This window comes from Cryptomeria japonica, chromosome 7 (genome assembly GCF_030272615.1).
Source record: "Cryptomeria japonica chromosome 7, Sugi_1.0, whole genome shotgun sequence".
NCBI lineage: Eukaryota > Viridiplantae > Streptophyta > Pinopsida > Cupressales > Cupressaceae > Cryptomeria > Cryptomeria japonica.
The window spans coordinates 206,579,754-206,600,012 of NC_081411.1; positions in this window are offsets into that span (position 1 = coordinate 206,579,754).

Genomic DNA, 20,259 nt, shown 5'->3' on the forward strand with positions numbered 1-20,259 from the left:
GAAGTTGGATGGAGTCTTCTAGGGGATTTTTCTATCCTATTTCTTCAGGTTTTAGGAGCCTTTATAAAACCCAATATTCCAACAATCTGGTATTATTTTTATCTCTTATCTTTGGATCAGGTGGGGTTGAATTGTGTTTGGCTTGTTTAGCTAGTTATCTATTTCTCTTTAGTTCTTCTGAGGTGGGTCCTTTTCCTATTGAGGTGGAGAGGAGTTGTGCTAGAAGGAAGCTGACTTTCAGATGGATTTTTTTTTCTAGTTTCAACTTGATAGTTTTGGGAGCCAAGTTAAAACCTAATATGAAGGTTTGGGGAGCCTTTTAAAAATCTTGGCTCTAAATTTTTTCTTTATGCTTCTCTTCAAGACTCTAGTTGTTATGGTTTTGGAATCCTTGGTAAAACCCAATGCTCAGGTTAGGGGTGCCTAGAAAAATCCTTGGTACTTGTTGTAGGTTAACGGATCCTTGATAAAACCCTTAGATTTTATTGTCTTGACATCTTTTGGTGTTGTTTGATTCTTCTAGCAGATAGCTTTGGTCTCCTTTTTTCATCTAGTTCATCAATTATTATTATTTGATGTTAGGTTGGGGTTGGGCCACTAGTAGCCTATGTTGTATCTTTGAAAACATTCTTCTTTCGGATCTAGATCTGTGCAAAATCCAAGGGTTTAAGATCACTTTAAAACTCGTTGAAAGGGGTTTTTGGTCCCCTCAAAACCTATTTGATCCTTACTCAAAAAATCATTTTATGGCTTATTGTAGACTATGAGTATTGACATGCTATTTTTTCTCACTAACTACATCACACTCACCATCAACATTGATTTATATCATGTACTAAACATTGATAATACTTATTTAAAGAAATCTTAATGATAGTATGCAAATTATATATTTATATTTTATATAATTCCCCAAGACAAATGCATAGGATAAAATTGATATAGAACCTCGTTTTTCAAAATAACAAAAATAATGATGATGTGATAACCAAATATCAAACTACTCAACAATATGTACAAAATTGTTGTATCAAGAAATAGAACATACAAACACTACAAAAGGGAAAACTTTGCCATTTCTACAAGAAAGGCAAAACCAATAAATAAATTATACTAATCATGGGAACTAAGAAGAGAGTGGAATAAAAATCCCAACTAACAGTTAGGTATAGACCTTCAATTGTTCTATCTCACAAACAAAATCAAAGGATTGGATGAGAGAAACATAAACATAAAATTCCAACCAACATGCACTTACAAACTTTCTCAAAACAAAGGGAAATTAGCACAATGACATAATGACTAGAAGATTCCATGTCTTGACTAGATGACACGATCACTTGGTTTTGAACTTAAAATTGACAAACCTAATATTAAGAAGGATAAAGCTAAAAAAGAGCCTCAAATATAGAGGATATACCACTACAATAAAAGACAAAACAACAAATATGAACAATAAAAATAGGACACTAAAGGACACTAGTGCTTCCACAAGACACTAGGACCTAAGAACAAGTGTCCAAGTCTACTATTGTAGTCTTAATTTAAAATTAGAGTCTTAACACAAGAATTATAGTCAAAAAATTATGTTATTTTCCTAGGATAGAACTCATGTTATCATTAGCAAGAAAACCAAATCCAGGATTTATGTCCCCAAAAATACCAAACTAGTAGGCACTTGTAGTGTCATAAATTGTATATCTTAACAATTTCACACTATATTTGGTACTTAATTTAGTGTAAACTCACCTGGATCATATTAAGAATATTTGTACCCTATTCTACTCTTAAAATTCATCATTAGGCCTACAACTTAATCATAGTAAAATTCTAAAATGATGACCAAATATTATAAAAAAAAACCATGACACTCACACGTTCCTTTCGAAGAGGATATTTTGGGTATACAAGAGCACCCATCTCCTTAGTATCAACAAGATCTCCTAAAATTGTAGCCATTTCAATTGTTCACATTTACATTTTGACATATGGTGTTGATCTTTTTCCTTGATCATTATATGTTAATTTTTATCATTAAAAAATATTATTGTGATCCCTTTATAAATAATGCATTTCATCATTCAAGAGACATGCATTCTATAAAATCTAGGAACAATTACCAATCCAATTTAATCTAGAGAAATCATACAAGGAATAGATCAATACGAACACTCTACAATCAACTATGGATTCATGTTTCTCATTTATGATTATCATATATTGTATTAACACTTGGAGGAATTCCAACAAGAATTGTATCATCACCTCTATGTGTAACTTCATGAGAGGGTGTCACACCAATGTAATTGTGTCATTTCATCATTGATTTTTTCATTTTCCTTTCAAGGCCACACAGTCTTTTAATTGTTATAGCTATTGCGCAATTGGTAAAACCAACATGGGGTTTTTGTTAGCTAAGTACCTATATTGTATAACAATTATTTTCCCATTTATATGTGTAGGTTTAGATCCAATAAAAAATGTGTTGCAAGACCACAAAGTAGATAATAACTAGTTAAGAAAAAACATTAACATGCAAAAAAACCTATACTAATTCATTTTGTACTCTTCTCATGTTATTCTAGGTTGAATTTCTAGGAGATATCATTTCAAATTCTCCTAAGTGCATTCTTATGTACAGTCTTAAGTTTTGGATACCTTTAGACTAGGGATCCCAGCACCCATGTTTGGCGATGTGTAATCATAATTTTTAATCCAAGTACATGTCTATATATCCTTTCAATATTTGTACCTTTATTTTACATTTCTATAATGTATCTATTTTATTCTATGAATATTTCTTGACTTAGCTTTTTTTGCCTAGTTCATCATAAACACTTCTAATAAATTACAATCACATGCAAATAAAAAAAGTGTGTCTGTGATAGAATGGCTCTTTTTTGTGGACAAGAAGTAAAGTAACACTATTAAGATATGGGGTGTTGTGCACACTACATAATATTTATAATATGCAATCTATTATTATTTAGTGGTACACCTATGGTATGTAGGAATAACGCATAAAAGGGTTTAAAATTATTGGGGCCATTTTATGCATTGTACGTAACATTTCTAAATATTTAATATGGGAATTCACATAGGAAAAGTATTTAATTCAATATTTAGAAAAAATATATTAGAAAATGTGAAAACATAGTACTCAATATTAAACAAGGGATTCATACTTTTCAAATCTGATGATATTAGTCACATGGTTTTATTGCCAATGTGTTTTCAATGATATCAACCTGATGTCTAACAATATATGCTGTCTTTGATTATATACAGTTGTTGTATTGTCACTAGTGTGAAGTTGTTGTCTTTTTTGTCAAATTGCAGTTTTTGTGTAGACATTGATATCTTAGTTATGATGATTATTTGTGTATATGGAGATTGTTGAAAGTTGTTGTCACTATATAAAGTATAGATGGATGGTGGTTGTAATTACTTTATTTTGTGGATGTCCACCTTCTTGGTGTTTGATGTCTACACACAAAATATCTTTTGATTTTTATGTTATGATGTATTGAACATGACGATTGTATCATATTATGATGCTTTGAGATGAGGAATATTAAGATGAGGGTTATATGCTTTGAGTTGAGAAATATTAACATAAGAATTAGATACACTGGGAATCATTAAGATGAGAACTAGAAGAATGGAAATATAATGAAATTTTTTGTGTTGATCTAGTGTATGTACAAAATGACAATTATATTTTTTGTTTGTTCTTGAGTAGGAAAATTGTGTTTCTTTGATATTCTAGTAGTTCCGAGTTTGATGGAGAAAGTTGTTATAGAAATGCATGCTAAAGATATTTTTAAAGAATCATATACTTTCCTCCACATTTAATGATATGGCCATGTGTATTTTAACATAATTTGCATTCTTTTTGGGCATTACACTCCCATATTTTTAGGTCCCTAGTGTTGTAGCTAATGTAAAACTGGTAATTGTAGTATGTTGACAATATGGCTCTTTGTCAAGATTGATCTAGAAAGTGCTTTTCATTTTATACATTGATGTTTTAGGTTCTATGGCTAGGAGGAAATGTTTATAATGTTTGTGTTGTGTCTCAATTCAATTTCTAGGTGTTGATGTTGTCTACAATAGTTGAATATGATGATTTGTTCATGAATGAGTCTTTTGCATCTGTGAAATGAAAAGTTTTGTATCAGGAGTATTTTTTTGATGTGATAGTGCAAAATAAGCATTTAGGAGTGTTGTTGGATATTCAAGGAATTTTCTTGTATTCTCTATAAGATGCTAGAAGATTTATTTGTTGTTGCATTATGTCTGGCTTTAGGGTTTCATGGTAATTACTCTAGTTTGGCTAACAAAATTAATTCTATTCCTTGTGGTGTATCCTTGGATGTCGTTACTTGCATTCAAGGTTGTGTTATGTTGAAATTGGGTCCTAATTTATGTTGTGAAGATCCAAATTTAGTTTATTCGTCTAGAAGATATATCTTTGGGATAATTAGTAATGTGCTTCATAGTTCATCTATAGGTTACCTTGTTGCTAACTTTGGAGGATATGTGCTAGCATGCAAAATGTTTGAAAAAAATTACAAAGATGTGATTTGATTCTTTTAGGTTCCCTCTATTTTTTATGTTGAACCACTTTCACCACAATTGTGTTTGGTGGCCATCTTAATATGGTATGCATGTTTCATGTTCTAAATGACCTAGTGAATCTTTTATGATGAAGATGACAATATATAATAAATATCAAGTTGGTGTTGATAATGTGGATGAGTGTGTGAATAAATGTTTGTGTTATGCCTACATGATTATTTCATTTGGAGAGTTAGTGATACAAAGTGAGGTAGAGGAAGAGTGAGGTAATTATTTTTAAGTTGGTCACCTGAGACAAAGATTTAAGGGTAGCTTCATACTTGGAGATTCTTGGATGAATTATGCTAAAGGCTTATTCATATTAATTCATATGTTCATGTAACTTTCTCAAAGATATTGAGTCTCCCTAGAATGTTCTTGGTACTATTCCTTGAGAAAGTGAGTCTTAGCCTATAAATCTATTGTATTCTTCCATAAGGTAGTGCACCTCAACCTAGTCGTTCTAGGACCAGTGAAATTCCTTGGTAGTGATATTAAAATAATATTGTAACATTGCTCATGTATTATAAGTTGACTCTCATCGTGGATTTTCCCTATTTGGGTTTTATATGTAAATATGGTGTTCTCTTATCCATGATGATTCATTGTTCTATCTTTTATTGTTGCTGATAGTATTAAGGTTAAATTGATATTAATTTATGGAATAAATTTAAAGTTTTTGATCAAGACTAGTTCACCCCACTTTTGGTCTTGGGCTATATTTAACAATTTGTATTAGAGCCAAGTTAATCTAGAAGAATCTTAACTACTTGAGGAAGGTTTTAGATGACACAAGATGGATCTTACAAGATACCTATGTTTGATGGCATGAACTGCTCTGAAAAAATGCTCCTTCTCAAACCTAAGGATGGAATCATATTTTAATTATATGGGTTTTTGAATTTAGAACTGTATTGTAAATGGTTACACTACTCCTTCTACTCCTCCATATACTCCAAATGAGATTAGAATGCATGAGAACAATTAAAAATAATATAATACAATCATAAGTGGTTTGGCTGATTTATAACTATTGAAGGTGATGAACTACAATTTTGCTAAATATGTATGGGAGAATTTTAGAGGTATCCATGAAGGAGATGAGAAAATAAAACAAGTAAAGTTGTAGAGCTTCAAAAGAAAATTTAGGAATCTAAGAATGTTTGAAGAGGAAAATATTGATAGCTATATATGTCAAGTTTAGAAGTGGTAAATTGAATCAGAGGTATTGGTGGAAAATTTGATGAATATCAATTAATAAAGAGGCTACTTAGAACACTTCCCAAATCCTACAGTTCTAAGGTGTCCCCTATTAAGGAAAGTAGGGATCTAGACAAATATGTAATGGATCAGCTCTATGGTGCTCTCATTGCATTTGAGATGAAATAATTTGAATTGGATAACCCTCAGAGGGAAGTTGCATTCAAATCTATTAACAAAGTGGAAGATGATGTTGATTGGGATGATGATCTTGATAATGTAGAATCATAAATTTTTAAGAAGATTGAAGAAAAGTACCAACAAATACAAAGGTAAGTTACCCTTCAAATGTTTTAATTGTGGAAGAATTGGTCATTATGCCTCTAAATGTACTTTCAAGGAAGATAACATTAGAAGAGGAGGGGATAGAAAAAAAAGAGGAGAAGACAAAAGAGACAAACCTATAAGAAGATTTTATTCCAAAGAAAGTAGCCATTCATCTGAAGATGAGAAATGTGATGATTCAAATGATGAAACATTGTTTATGGCTATGAAAATTGATAATGTTGATGAATGTAATGAATGTGAAATTGTAAGGGATTACAATTTGCTGCACTACACAATTATATTCATGTTTTTTGAAATGTAGTTTCCAACGCAATAGTAAGAAAATATAATTAATCTAACAACATGTTGACAAGTAACATTTTCTTTGGCCAATATTTTATCTTTGAATGATTCTTTCTCCAATTCTTTTCTAATCCAAGTGCATTTGTCTACATAGATTCACCTATTAGTCATATGTTTCATAATCTAATTCCCATTTATTTCTATGCTTTCTCTCCCAATATTAATTTTATCATTTTACCCTACGGATCACTTTTTTCTAGCTCTAGAATGGAATAGTATAATATTATTGACTAAAAAATAAACTCAAAATTTAAATTATTAAATTTAAATTTAATATGTATTGCTTATCTCTGCATGGCATTGTTTGCTGAATTAACATGTTTGTGATATTTTCCTATGTCATTGTATTTAGTGACATTCAATTTTTTTCTTAATTTAGGAGATGAAATGTTAAATTCTATGATTTCAATGAAAATAATTAGAGCATACTTGAATTTGCACTGAAAATTAAATGAGATGTACAACTACATATAGGCTAACTAAACAATGGCGGGTGATGGATTTAGGGTTACATGTTAATCTCACCTTCTAATAGAGTTTGAACAAGGACGTCATGTTAACCTATGAGATTTGTAAGCTCCAAAATGGTGGCACTAAACACTAGATTGACAAATTTATTTTATTTACGAAATGGAGGTGAACACATTTTGCAAGTGCATTTATAAATAGTTAACTCTCATGCACAAAGTTCAATCTTACTCACAAAATTGAATCTAAAGTTATATAAATTGCTTTGAATAAAAAATTGACAGCAACGTGATTTAGAATTTGAACTTCTCTTCCAATAAATATAAAATTTGCAATTTTAAATGATGATTAAAAAAATGTAATTAAAACAATATCTATCTACAGGCCATCATTATCATCTAAATACTCCCCTATATATATATATATTTAAGTATATAACAACTATATTTAGAATTTGAACATTTCTTTCAATATATATAAAATTTGTAATTTTAAAAGATGATTAGAAAAATGTAATTAAAAAAATATCTATCTATAAACCATCATAATCAAATTTGTAAGCTCCAAATTGGTGGCACTAAACACTAGATTGACAAAGTTATTTTATTTACAAGATGGAGGTGAACATTTTTTGCAAGTGCATTTATAAATAGTTCACTCTCATGCACAAAGTTCAATCTTACTCACAAAAGTGAATCTAATGTGATATAAATTGCTCTAAATAAAAAATTGACAACAACCTGATTTCGAATTTGAACTTCTCTTCCAATGAATATAAAATTTGCAATTTTAAATGATGATTAAAAAAATGTACTTAAAACAAATCTATCTATGGACCATCAAAATCATCTAAATACTCCCTCATGTGATTTTGGCTGCAAGGAACCTTTCATTTGGAGGTCTACCTATCTTGGTTTTATTTGGTCTATGGTTCCTTCTTGCTATGTTTGAATTTACCTCTCTTTCTATCCTTTGCAAGGGATTCCTAGTTGTCTTGCAGGCTTTCAGGATGACTTTTTTCATCTATCCTCACTCTGTCCTATTGAGGATGACCCTTCCTCCATTATGGGGAAGTGTTGGCTAAGCTTGATGGGATGGTTCCTGTTGGGGGTTTTGAATGCCCTTTTTCTTGAGGTTGGTGACATTTTTTTTCTTTCCTTGTTGCCTGGTCTCTTTCCTATTTCTCCTATAGAGGTGGAGAGTTTGGTGGAACCTGATTGTAGGGACTCTGATCAAATATGGCATCTTTGATTTTGTAAAGTTGTGGGTGTCTTTACAAAACCTAGCTGCCGAACAAAACTTCACTATGCCTTCTTTTGGTCGCTGGATTTTGACTTGTGGCTAGCATATTAGATCCCTTTGTGGATGATTTCTCTCTTTTCAGCACCTATGGAGGTGGGTCACTATCCTATAGAGGTTGATGGGTGTTTTGTTGTTAAAGGTGTGATCATATACTATGGGATTGCTAGCTATCTCTTGGTGATTTTGGGAGCCATTTTAAAACCCAAATCGAAGGTTAGGGGAGCCTTTCAAAACCACCATGCTTATGTCTGGTTGAATGCTAACAATTTTGAAGGGCCCAACTTAGATGGTGATAGTTTTTGGTTAAGGGTCAGGCTAGCCTTTTGTTGCCTGAATTTTCTGTATATGGGTAAGGGAACCCAGAAAATCTCTAATGTTTGGATGAGGAAGTCTATTGACCTCATCTAATGGTTTAGGCTGTGTTGCCAGCATGTTTTATAATGATTTTCTCTTAGTTTGGCTGACCTATTTCTGTTTGTGATTTTGCTAGCTTTTGGCTGGCAATAGCCAGATTTGTTGATATGGTTTGCTGATTTTATTTGTGTATCTTTCTTGACAGAAGATTCATTGTAAATTCCAGATCCTATTTGAAAGTTTCGAGTCCCTTTAAAACTTGTTAGGAATTTTAGGTGCCCTCAAAACCTGTTTTTCCTTAATAAAACACTATAAATTACATAAATATTCTTTTAAAAAACAAAAGGTATTACATCCACAAAATAATTACTTTACGAAAGCTGTACCGTGTCTTAAAATACTGTTAAAAATCCCAAATTGTGTTTTTGATTTTTTGGAGTTCATGGAATGCGGGAACTATATAACTACTTTATTGAATTGACTGACATTACAATACAGAAGTTAACCGCAACATCTCTTTCAAAATGGAATACAGAACTGTTGTCGTTGATCTGTCGTTTTTTAAGTCTCCGAAGAATAAAACCTTACAGCGTATTTAACTTGTTCAGAGATGAAGTATATACCTTCTGCAAGGCATTAATTAAGATAAAACTGCATGTGGATGGTTTATTCGTTTTTTGAAAAGTTGGAGACTAAGAAAAAGTTGGACTGGGATTCACTCTTTTGTCGGAAGAAATATAATCTAAGAGAAAAGCTGTGTGAGTTAAGACTACCACACTTCGAGAATGGTATTATATTCCAGCACTTAAAAATGCGTCGGTTGCTTACCCTGCCATTGTGGAGGAATCTCTAACAAAAACAAGTATTGCGAAATAACAATATCTTCAAATCTTTCTGGGTGATTTTTCTACTTTATCTTTTCCGTCAACATATTTATCTTTTCCAAATGTTTGGGTAGTGGTGTCCTGTTATTAGTACCTATGTAGTAGCTTTTAAATTTTTCTACTTTTCCTTTTATAATAAATTTAATATTAGGCTATTTCTTTTCGTTTCTAGTAGTTGACCCTCTATTGTGACTTAGTTAGGTACACATTAGACACAAGCACCAAAAGTCAGTTAAGAAAGAGTGTAAATTGATAAAAGGATACAATTTATTACATTACATAAAATAATAATTTTTGGAAAGTTTTATCTTGGAAATAAATATAACACACTTATTCCATTGAAAATTATAAATAATAGTCAAGCTACTAACAATGTAAAAGCTTTTAAATTTATTTTCTAAGCATTTGTGAATGTATTAGAATGAAGAAACAACTGGATGACATAAAAAATAGTTGGTTTTAATTTTTCCGATTAATTTACATAAAATAACTAAGAACCCAGAACCCTTATAATCAAATATATTTTACAAATATATAGCACGTGTAGAGGATGATCAAAATCAGCCAAAGTGTGATATCTAATAAATCTAGCTAATTTGGATGTCATAATGTCGAAATTAAATTCATGACCATATTAGGCTCTCTAAATTTGAATAGATGAAATACTTATTAGATTTATATTTTGTAAGAATCATGTAAAACATGCTACAAATAAGTGAAATGTCACTTATGGTAACAAGTTTATTTATTTTGATTAATTCTATAAGAAATTATAGAAAATTGTCTATTCTATGAAAATATGAATTATTCTTCACTTTTTGGTTTAGTAATTAGGCAGTTAGTGATCACCCCTTACTATTTATAACTAAAATTTAATTAAAAAAAAAAGAAAAATTGAATTCTATTTGTATTCATATATGCATATATAGCTACCATTTTTCTATTGATTACCTTAAGTCACTTAAAAAAACTAATTAAAGTCACAACCATTTACAAGGTATGTTCTCACAAAATATGTTCATGCGTATCAATCATGGCACCAAATTTTTTTAAACATCTATAAAATTCTAAAACTGAACTCATCATTATAGATATCATTTTGTAATCGAATGTTCAAAAGTAGCATATTAATTAAGCATAAAGAGAATATATATAGCAAGATAAATATATATATACACATACATGCGTAACATCATAAATGGAACCCCACACAATTTCAAGTAGAATGGGCCTCCACTTTAGTCAAACTAGAAACAATGATCAAGCATCCATATCATTATATTACCTTTCCATATGTCTTTCCTATTTTTCCAACCATTTGATTTTAATTTGACTTAAATTATTTATGGACACTTGAGCTCCATAAAGATGTTCATGCATTGTGTAATCATCTTTCAATTATTCACAACTGAAGGTGGCCATTAAGACATTACAGCTACTAATTATAGAAGTGTAATGCCTATCTAGGTTTGCCTGGACATTGGGAAAAATTCTCGACGTTTTAAACTTACCATTTTAGCCTCATTTTCACTTTGTCGTTATTTTTTCACTTGAAATTGCTTTCTTAGATATTCACACTCGTAATATCTCATAGATTCTTCTATTTTCCTATTTCATCTCATCTCTACTATTTCTCATAGTGAAGTTCTAGTAACTTGAGAAGTATATGCTCTTCTTCACTATAGCAAGCTCTTGGTTTCTAGTATTGGAGGGAAGTGTTTCTTTCAATAGTCATTTTTCTTATTGTATAGTTCATATATTATTCTATCACTATCATTTATTTTAATCTATGTATCATTTTATGTCTTCTATCTATCTATTTACTTATGGAGGTGGAAGCACCAAAATGGGGGTTTGATTATGGAAAAACTCTAACTAGAGACACCAAAAAAAAAAACTTTACTTGTATTTGTGCAAGTACCATGAAGAAGAAAATAGAGAACTAAATAGACTCTAGTGTTGGACACTTTGCGAGTATTTTCCCATTATTCTCATTCTTCTATCAATTTAATTCATTTTGTTACTTTCCTATTTTCTACTATCATTGTATTCAATACTAAGAAAATAGGCACTATTATTTGGTACCTTTTTAGTATGGATTTTGTACCTCATCCATACATGAAATGTTTGCACTAAAACAATATCCTCAAACCACATGTATGTCCAAGATAGATAGTTTATGAAGTCATCTAGGTGGTCCTTATAAATTGGGATTTTAGCCTCTGTGGTTTAAATATATTTATACATTAGCATCACACAATGACAAACAATTTTATCATCTAAGTGAGCAATAATAGAGGTCATAGTACCATGAAAGTTTTCTCAAAGTAGAGATTAGGATTTTTGTTATGTTGTCTGGTCACCCTTTTTAGGAGATAAATTTTCCTTGTATACTTTTTGGTGAACCTAAAGTTAACTTTCCTTGGATTGAAACTTGTCAATAATTCTTGTACTTTTCATACTTAAAGCAACAAAATTTCCATATCTATCTCTTTGTCACTCACTCCTTAGGTTTTAAAAATATTATTAAAAATATTATGAATCTCTCTTATGAGCTTTATGACACAACCCACTTTGGGGATTATGGTGAGAAGGACATCAAGACCAGGCATTCTATCTACAATCAACATAGTCCTATAAGACTCCAATATTTTTAGGGAATGTCAATCTTAATGATCCCTTTGCTTCTCATTCTTTTCCTTTAGGTTTAGGTTTGGGATTTTAACCTGCATCTGGTTCTTAGCTCCATTATTAACATAACAATTCAATGAATACCACTCTTAGGCCTCCCCTTGTGGATAGTGAGTCTACTCTCATGATTTTGTTTGAGAAAATTTATTCCCTTGAAGAGAACCTAAGGGATATAAAAGGATTTTTTAATCAAGAGAATATCCTCCCTCACACTAGTTTTGCTTTTAGTTATACGAGAGACATGTTTATATCTCAAATTGTAAGGGCCTTGAGGTGCTTAAGGTTTTGGCCATGATGGTAGATTTGCATGTACCTTCTATTTTGGCTAAGCCTCAAGACACTTAACCCAATATCACTGTTCCTTAGCTAGGTGTTACTATGCTTGGGGTGTCCATCTATATGGTAGATATATGTCTTACCATTGACCCTTTCTCTAGTATTTGGAATTCTGAGTATCAATATTTCTCATACTCCCTTTGGGTATACCAATTTGACTCCTAGATCTAAAGCTAGTACTTCCACTCTTCATGCCTCTATAGTTGGAAATAGTGCTAGTGTTGGTGCTAGTATTGGTACCAATGTTTGTGCTACTGCTAGTGCTAATGCTAGTGCTAGTATTGGAAATGTCTCTACTACCCAAGTCTCTACTAGAATGGGTAATCCACCTCTTTCTCGACCACCTTTCATTACAATCCTTAATATCATATTACCAAATATGGAGTAATTACAACAATAGTTTGCAAATCCCATAGATACTATTAATCAGTCCTTGCTTCCTCCATACTACCACTGTAGCCCACCTGCCTTGTATATCCTTAATGCTCCCCTACACCAAAGGGTCGAGATTATTAAATTAAACATATATAATGGTGATGAAGATCCCCAACTACATATAGATTTCTTTACTACTCTCTAAAATGATTTTCATAATTAGCATTACATTATGGTCAAACTATTTACTTGGTCTCTAAAAGGTTCCACAATAGAATAGTATAGTTATTTAACTAATTATTGTTTTCAAAATTTTAAATAGTTGATGATTTTATTTCCTCAATAGATTCATGCTAAAATTGGTATCAAGGTCACCATCACTAACCTTGTTTGTTGTAAACAAACTAACGAGAAAATAACTGATTTTATTTTAAGATATCAATATATATTTCCTAATATCCCTTATGCCTTTCTTAATAGCGATCTATATTTAATATTCATCAACAAATTTTATCTTAAATTGAGGGAGAAAGTTTCCTTTAATATGTATGCTTCTTTTTGTCCAATCATTACACTAGACTCACATATTATCAACATGCATTCACTCATATTGCAGCTCCCACTTCAAATATTTGTGTGGATAACTTTGGAGCTATGTCTTCCATTGGTGGATCCCCAAAAAATAAAGCTATTTAAAAGGTAATAATAACTCCTTATTACACTAATAAGGGCACAAAAGGAGCCTTAATGAAATTATTTGTTTACTAAACTATCCAACTTTTATTTAAGTCTGCCCTAAAATTTGTTAAAAGATAAATTTGTAACCCTTTCCAAGATATGACCTTTCCTAGATAATAGACCATATTGTCACTAGTATGATGCTTATGAGTCTTGTATCACCATGTTCTAGGGCATGATACTTAGCAATGTAAATGTTTGATACATATCATCCAACACCATATAGAAAATGGTACCATCTAGGTCAGAGATAAGAAATAAAAATTAGATAAGTCTATTGATTAAACCAATAATGAGTTCCAGATCTACAATAATCTATTCCATCCATATTCATCTAATTTTATTTAGGCATCATCTTCTCTTCCACCAAGTGATTGTCCATATGTGAACATGGTGGCCATCACTTCAATTTCTTCCTTGAGTTAGAATGATAAGGATATTGATATTTATATATGGAGAGCCTACTCCTCTTTACATCCCTACCAAAATCAATCATAACACTATCATAGGTGTTATGGTTGATCCTTCATGAAAATTCAATTTGGTCATGGAGGAAGCCCTTTTTATTAATAAATTACATAAGAAAAAATATGACCAATGTAGGGCCACCATTCATACACATTATGCTCTTTCTAATCCTCCAATGGGATGCACTACCTTGGAAGTACTTGTCGGACCTAATACAATTTATAGTACATTATGATTTTTTAATAGCACTTGTTCTAGGTGAAGCTAGGCATTTTGTATCTAGTTTCTATGGATATAATCTCCTTATTTATTCATGGATTTCTTTATTTTCCCCATGAGGGTGTCATGCATACTATCTAGGATATTTTATAGCAGCAACTAGTTTCACATTCTCTTGAGCATTTAGAGCCTACTCAAGTTGAACTCATGCTACTCAGTGGAGATGTATTTAATAAATAATATTACAATTATAATACTGAGGAGTTAACACTTAAGCTGGTCCAACATACTATTTCTTTAGCTCCTCTATCATTTTCTTTACCTCTATTTTCTCTTGTACATCAATGTTGTTTTTATTCCTCTCCCTGTTTCTAGAACTAAAGGCCAAGCCCATTCTTCAGAGTAGGCCTTCTCACTCTCCAAGTACTACACAAACTCTAGTAGTGTCCTCTATTCCTTTAACTAGTCATAGAAATAAAAAAGGAAAGGCACCCGGATTGCCCAAGTCTAAGGCTTTCCCTCCCTTTGAGCTTCTTGTCTCTCTAGATATTTGTCACATTGATCTATATGGAAAGGGTAAGCATTCACTAATTGCTCACCCTTCCTCTTTGGAATGTATCTCTTAGCCTCTGAGAACTCCTATTACACTAATTATCCTATAGAAAAATGAGGAAAGGTGTCCATGAAAAATTCTATGGTTTTAGTTTTGTGTCATTTCTAGTTTCATTGACTAAGTCTTCTCTTCTATTGGCAATGGCATATATGGCTACCTATATGATGTCATATGCTATAGGATTTATTAGGATTATACTCCTTCAACCTATCTATTTCCAAGCCTTCTAGCATGTGATAATGAGCATTGTTGATGGGTGATGGCTTCAAAGCATGAGACTACTTTGAAGACTAGGGTTAATTTTGTTTATTTTGATCCTTCGCCTTTCATGCATGTTTTAGTTTTGATTTTTATTGTTATCTATACATGTATTTCTACTCCATCTTCTATGTTCTTTCTAACTTCTTTGAGGATTATTGATGACCCTTGCCCTATGTGACTGCAGGTGTTCATTGTTTCCTCCTTAGAGCTACTACTTATCAAATTTTTCTTTGCATCCCTCCTTTTTTTTCATCCCAAAGACATGCTTCATATGAAGGCTTTGTCTTATGTGGCCTTGTTTTCTCCTCCCATTTCTTCTCCTCATATTTATCGTAGATTATTTTGGGTCCTCAAACTTGCCATGAGAGATGTGAATGTCTCACCTCAACTACTTAACTATAAATAATTAAAATACAGTAAGAGTATGAAACATCTACTTCTGTTTGAATATACTTCGTGAATTCTTCACTTTACAACTGTAAAGTTCTATTGTTCGCACTTAATATAATATCTCATCTATTCAGAAGTAGTCTGTAATTTATTCTATTTCCTTCTGTTTAAGTTTAATTTACAGATGCAGTATGTATTTAGAACCCAAATGAACTTACGTGTCCTTACTATTCTCTGTTAGAATCTGAATAAAATGATTTAATGCACAACTAAACTTGACATTTATTTTAAAACTATCTATTTACTCAAGGAAAGTATATATAACGACTTTGAACAGCTCAGTCCTTGGAGAACAACATTACAGTCGATAATTAGTATATATAAGTCTTTCTTTTGTTCAAAAATTATTTCAAAATAGTCAACCACGCAAGTTACTGTCCAGAAACATATACTAGTTATCAACATGTTTAGTAAATGTAAAATTAAATATAAAACTTTGCAGGACAGCATCTGCAAAGCACAAAACCTAATACATCTGGTGTATCACATATTGTCCGCAATTTAACATATTATATACAAAAGCTTCACGGTGACAAAACTTACAACTATACATTACGAGTATTCAATGTCGAGTGGTTCATTTGTCTCTGCTACAGCCCCTTTCTGCATTGCCAGAAACTAGATGTCTAGCGTTGCCCTTATTATCGTTTGGCAGACAACTACCTACAATCTAATTATGAGTCCAACCTTGCTATCCTATATCAGCAAAGTTCACTGGATTTGGGTCTCAATATATCTTTTAGGATTGCACATTCAATTTTGAGAAGTAACAAAGTAGTGTTGTTCGTGATCATTGCTATGGCTCCATAAATTACAAAACAATACCAACATCTTATTTTAAGGATAGTGGAAGGAATGGACGAAACCATGGGAATGAGTAAGTTCTCCATGGCGTTTACTTTCAACTAGACAATGCAGTATTCCTTAGGTCATTGATAGGACAACTAAGATAAGAACTGAATCACAATTAGGCCATCATTATCCAAACTTATGATAAAGTTGAAAGATTTTTCACTAGATTCTTAGCATGGTAGATGATACTTTTAAAGACCTTAACTAAGTATAGATGGGTAGGACTGCATAAGCAAATAGATCAATGAAAACTTTGTATCCTACAAAATCGATCAACTTAATAGCAAAGATACACTCTACAAATTTTTTCTTTCGAGTGTCCATCAATTACAAGTTCAGAAAACATATTTGTATTCCTAGCATCAATTATAAGTTCAGAAAACATATTTACTTGTATTCCACTAGGTGGACATGGAAAACATATATAAATAACAATGCAACTATATTTGTTGATACATAAAAGCCAACAAAATAGAGACATCTACAATAAAGCTGTGAATTATGTCTTTGTTTATCATCAATGTTCTTTTGTGTTTATTATTAAGGTGAACTTAAAATCTTAATTATACTACATGTTTAGCCCTCATGGGTAGGTGAGTTGGTTTGGGCGGTGGGTTTTCTTCCCATCGATCTCAAGTTCAACTCCCTCTTGGATTTAAGAGGGAGTATTGTTTGCGGGTTCAGTTTGAATGAGGTCATCCCCCATAACTAACACAATGAAACTAGAGGAAAAAAAAAGAGAGTGAATCCAAATACTAGTAGTATGAAAGGGACAACATGGGTTAGAATTGGCGAGGGTGCAACTAAAGAGAGGATTAAACATCCACAACCTAAACATGAAATGATTGGTAGAAAGGGTGGCTATGACAAGAAATAAAAATAAATCTTATGATTTTTCTGCATCATTAGGCCTTATGTCAGAAAGGATAGTGGCACAAACCACATCAAGAATTTCATGAAAATTTGTCCATGTTTTTATATGACTGGTAAATAGGCCCATCGAAGACATCATGTCCACTATATTGTTTCCCACTCTTCATGTATGACTGAGTCTTATGTGGCCAAGCTTGAGGAAGAGGTCATGACACATGGCAATGAGGCATTAACATTTTCAATCAGGTTTGGCTTCTCCTTTAAGCATTAAAATTGTGTTGTTTAAATCACCTTCAATAATTATTTGTCAATACCCTCTATCTCTTATAATTACTATGCCACAATAAGAAACTACCACCTCCACAACGCTTGAGGTTTGCATCCCAAGGTTAGCCACATAGGCTAGGACCATGCTGCCCCTTGGGTCATGTATCACCCCACCCCTACCCACCCAACTTAGGTTACCTATAGAAGAGCCATCAAAATTCAATTTCAACCAACTAGTGTCAAGGAGGGGACTTATTTTAGATTAATCTTATTGAAGTGTACTTGGTGGGTGACATTTGTCATTTGTTTTTTTTTGTAAACTATTTATTTAGAAAATATTTTTTAAATGACTTATCCACTTGGTGGTGATGTAACAAAAAAATGAATTGTTATGTGCACATGGTTGGATAAACACTAAAACCTATAGAATGAAGTATTAATGAAAGGTAAATATTTATGGTAGTATTGAAAGAGTAAATTTTAGAGCTTATTAAGTGAATTATAAGAGATGGCTGAATGGGAGGTGATGGCTATAGGGAGTGATAGCTCTTAGATGTCATTTGTTGATCATCATAGTGAGGATATTTCAACCATGACAAGACATTAAAGAGAAGCTTGAGAGTAGAGATGAACCTCAGCCTCTACGAAGTGGAGTTTTGATCTATGCATCATGTAATCAGCTTGTACATGATATTAAGTATTGTGATGAAGACCAAAATATATATTGTATTATTTACTTGTGTTAGTGTTTCCTATTGATGTCAATACCAATGAGCACAAATTGATTAATTGATCTAAGTTTGTTTGTTTGATCTTACTTGATATAGTTATATATATGGTAGCGTTGAAGGTATTACATGCGTTTTTCAATCAATTATAAAATATACTGAAAGAAAAAAGAGGAATTATATTAACATTTGGAGTTCAACAAGAATATGTGTAGCATATAAATATTTCCATTTAAGTGAGAGATAGAGTTGCATTATAGAGCTAGTGATAGTGATAATTTAAGTGTTTAATTCAAAACCATTAAAGCGAAATTTGAGATAGCATGTGTACTTCATTCGGGCTGGGTAAGATTTCTCTATCAACTAAGCCAACCATTGTATGAAATAGAAAAATAGTTATAGTCCTCTTTTTAATATATTTCAAGGCTTTTTCTCTTTAAAACTATAAATATCATATCAAATAAAACAATATTTCTTATCAAACCAAATAATATTGTCAAGCTATAAAATCTAAGTTATTTTACAAGTATTAAATAAAAAAATACATCAATATCCATTTTAAAAATGAGCTTCCTTTTTGTATGTTTTAATATTCATCACTTTATATTTAGAGCATGTTTTAGTATAATTACTTGATGCATCTTATTGTTCTAAAAACTCTTTCTTTATAAAATTCTCTCTAAACCTTACATATTTATTTGGTGAATAATATTTCACCTAAGGAAAAAATTCCAAATACAATTCATTGAGTTTATTCAAGTTATCTTTCCTTCATAGAAACTACATATATTAACACTATTAAATTACTACAACACACTAATGTTTTTGATTAGGATAAACAGGTTTTGAGGGGACCAAAAACCTTGTACTGTAGGTTTTGAAGGAACCTAAAACCCTTAGATTTTTTATGAATCCGGAACCAATAAAGGGACGCTGCAGCAAGGAACAACAAAGCTAAGAAACAACAAAGCCACAGTCAACCAAACTGTCGAGGCACAAGAGGCTGCAAGACACAACAGCCAAAATGAAACAACTGCCAGCCACACACAAAAGAGAGACAAAACAAACCAGGCTAGCAACAATAGCAGATCTAAACCGTCTTATAGACCCGAGAAACAAAAAATGAGGATTTATCCGGCACCCCTAGCCAAAAAATAGGGTTTTCCCAGGTTCCCTTAACCACACAACACACTAATGTTAATTTCTTCTATTCAATCTTATTTGTTATTTACCATGATTTTTTATTTAAATTTCAAGTTCCTTATTTTATATTCTTATACTAAATTTATAGTAATCATTGACTTTATACTCATTGTGTCTTCCAACTTAAATAATTTATTTATGCAAAGTAACTAATTTTATGACTAATTATTTAAACATTCTAGATAGATTTGAAAAGTTGAGAAAGAGCGATAGTAGGGGAGGTGCTAGGTTTTCAGGGGAGGGCAAAGAAGATTTAGAGGATAGCAATGGATATGGAGAGGGTGATCCCTAGATCTGTTAGGCTCTCTTTGGCATGATTCTATGCCTTTCTTTGTTTTCTTGTGGTGTGTGTTGGGGTTCCTCATTTTCGTGGATGTAACCTATTCTTTGTGATCTTATTCATTGGTGAGGCGACTGGGGAGATGTGTGGTCCACCTTGTGCTTCAATATCTAAAGGATTCTCTTGTGTGGAGTGTTCCCCATGATGGCATCATGGGTTTTAAGCTTTTTTCTTCCCTGGAGACTATATTTCTTTGGTGCATTGGTGTGGTGCAACTTTTGGATCAGGCTTCTCCCTGCATTCATGGTTTTTTTAATTTCCATGACGTATGCTATTTATGGTGGATCTCCTTCATTGGAGTGGGTCATGGTGCAGAGAATTTGCCTT